Source organism: Tupaia chinensis, unplaced genomic scaffold, assembly GCF_000334495.1.
Source record: "Tupaia chinensis unplaced genomic scaffold, TupChi_1.0 Scaffold000208_1, whole genome shotgun sequence".
In the NCBI taxonomy this organism is placed as follows: domain Eukaryota; kingdom Metazoa; phylum Chordata; class Mammalia; order Scandentia; family Tupaiidae; genus Tupaia; species Tupaia belangeri.
In genome coordinates, this window is record NW_006159683.1 from 3,039,610 (window position 1) to 3,042,632 (window position 3,023).

At 36.0% G+C, this 3,023-nt stretch overlaps 1 pseudogene; it reads right to left on the reverse strand.

The window, feature by feature from the left end:
• Nucleotides 1–2,861: 2,861 nt before the first annotated feature.
• The window catches only part of LOC102480096 (60 kDa heat shock protein, mitochondrial pseudogene), a 1,740-nt pseudogene continuing 1,578 nt past the window's right edge, over nt 2,862–3,023 (reverse strand).

Consider the following 3,023-nt stretch of genomic DNA (forward strand, 5'->3'; position numbering starts at 1 on the left):
AGTCAGAAAAGTGCTTGCACATCTATGTTTATTTCAGCATTATTCACAATTGCTAAGACATGGAACCAACCGAAATATCCATGAATAAATTGGAAAAGTGGGGCTCATATACTCTACGGAATACTACTCAGCCATTAAAAAAAAAAAAAAAACCCAAGACCCTGGCATTTGATAGAAAGTGGATGAAATATGAAAGATCTGTTGCTGAGTGAAGAAAGAGACACATTGTCTTCACTTAATATACACCAACTCTTCACTCTCTGTAGGGGAAACTGAAAGATAGAGGACACAAAAGCATTTGAAATGATTATAGATACTGGAGGCAATGTGGAAAGAAGGTGGGAGAAGGGGGAGAGTGTAAGGAAAGAGATTAAGGTGGAAAATAGAGGCAAGACACTTATGGGATACAAAAATGGATTATTATTATCTGCTGATAATAATGTGTTTTATATCCTCAACTGGACTGGTGTGAAGTGTATTCATGTTGGGCAAATTCAACTTCCAAACTACGTGATGTATAGTGATTGAATGTATAAAATAACTTTAAAAAGAAAGAGAGAAAATAGAAAAAAAAAATACGTGTGGACTTATACTTTTTTCTTATGTGTTCTCTTATTTCTATTTGTCTCTCTTTCACTTTCCTGGTATAGTACTCCCTTAAGTATTTCCTGAAGAAGGTGGTTTCATTTTGGTGAATTCTTTCAGCATTTATTTATCTGGGAATGATTTTATTTCTCCTTCCCATTTGAAGGATAATCTTGCTGGGTATAGTACTCTTGGCTGAGATTGCTTCTCTTTCCGTTTTAAATATGCCTTTCCATTCTTTCTTTGCCTGCATTGTTTCAGCTGAGAGATCCGATATTAGTCTTAATAGGGTAACCTTTGTAAGTAACTTGACTTTTCTCTCTTTCTAGTTTCAGAATATTATCTTTGTCATTGATTTCTACCAATTTGGTTATGATATACTTTGGAGATGATCTTCTTATGTTGTATCTGTTTGGTGTCCTTTGTATCTTCTAGATTTGGACGTCTGCATGGTCACTCTAAATTTGGAAAGTTTTCAGCTAGTGTATTATGAAAGATGTTTTCTAGTATTTTACCTGTCTCTTCACCTTATATTATGCAGATATTTGACTATTTAATGGTGTCCAGGATTTCCTATATATTGTCCTCATTTTTAATAATTATTCTTGTATTCTTTTCAGTTGTTTGGACTAAATCAGAAGTTTTGTCTTCAAGGTCAAAGATTCTTTCTTCTGTGTGGTCTAAATGGTTGTTGATACTTTCAAGGGAGGCTTTGCTTTCCTGCAATGTATTCTTTATTTCCAGAAGTTCTGTTTTGTTTTGTTGTTTTGTTTGCTTGTTTGTTTGTTTTTTTTTTGTTTTTTTGTTTTGTTTTGTTTTTTGTTTTTTGGGGTTTTTTTTTGTTTTAGTGTATCTATCTCCTATGGAGTTTCTCCATCTTGCCATGAAAGAATTTTTTCATCTCCTGCAACTGGTTCTGTTTTTTCTTGCATATTGTTGAGTGTAGTTACAATGAATATTCTGAATTCTTTTTCTGACATTTCTCTTGAATTTCACCCATTGTTGGTAAGGAGTGATGATCTTCTGAGGAGAAGGTATTTCCTGATTTTCTTTTATTTCTTCAGTCTCTGCTTTGATTGTTTTAGTCATCTGGTTGTATACTCAATTCTTCCTACTTCTTTGGAGTATGTTTCTGTAGTTGTGTGCTCTTGTATTTCTCCATGATGTGCATAAGATCTGTGCCAATTTCTCTCCTCTATTGTGGGTATAAGTGTGTAGGAGCTTAGGGTTTAGGTATTCAGAGGGGAGATCCTCTCCCTTCACTGCCAAGAAAACTATGGAGAAAGAATTCCTCCAGAGTCTATTTTCAGGTGTTTGGTTCTCGTATACCCATACCTAACTGCTCCCAATGTGGTAGGAGGTTGCACTGACAGATAGAATGTAAGATGGTAGAACAAATTGCACCACATGAGCTGGAGAGCCACTCCTCCCTCCACAGGTTTCCTGTTGATGAACTCAAACTCAGCCACGACTTCAGCCTGTCTGTTGGTCCTGATGAATGGGGGACAGAATGGCTCAGCACACAGGGCCAGCAGCTCCTACCTTCCATTTCTGGGATTGCCCAGGCACAACTTTAAGTCAAGGATTTCCAACTATTGGGTAGTCAATGTTGAGGAGCAATATTTGAGCTGAACTTTAAATTTTAACACATTTTCTGTTTTATAATCACATTTACAAAGAAAAACAAAATTTAAAAATAAGAAAAGGAAAAGAATAAATTTACCAATCTTCTCACCCTTTAAACACAACCATTTTTTTTTAACTTTAAACAAATTTTTATTACACAAAGGTTGTCACATAATTGGATATTTCTCTGCTTTGTACACAATTATTCTTACTCTCCACGGAAAGGCTGCTTCTTAACTTCTCATCTGGTGATGGCAAGCACTAAAATCCTGATTTTAACAAAACAGTAGTAAAAATGCCTCAGTGATTTAAGTTGAAAGCAGTACACTGGTACATGGCTCTTGCACCCAGTATCAGGAATGTACAAATGTCTTTTTATTCAAAAATACAAAATAAATTATCTGTAGGCATGGACAATGACAGCAGTAAACCATTATATATTGTCAACTGAAACCAGTAACTGATGGTTATAGTGATTTTCTTAAACATCAGCCAGCCTTTACTTCACTTTTCTTTAAACATCGACCAGCCTTTACTTCACTTTTTTTTTTTTCTCATTCAACTGACTTCTCTGAAGTTATGTGGTGAGGAGCACTGCCTTGGGCTTCCTGTCACAGTTCACGAATAATGGTAAGGCACTATTCTAGAAGTTAGAACATGCCACCTCCCATACCACCTCCCATTCCACCCATTCCTCCCATTCCAGGCTACTTTTCTTCTTTAGGGATTTCTGTAACTACAACTTCTGCTGTAGTTAACAGAGAGGCCACTCCAGCAGCATCCAGTAAAGCAAATCTTACAACCTTTGTTGG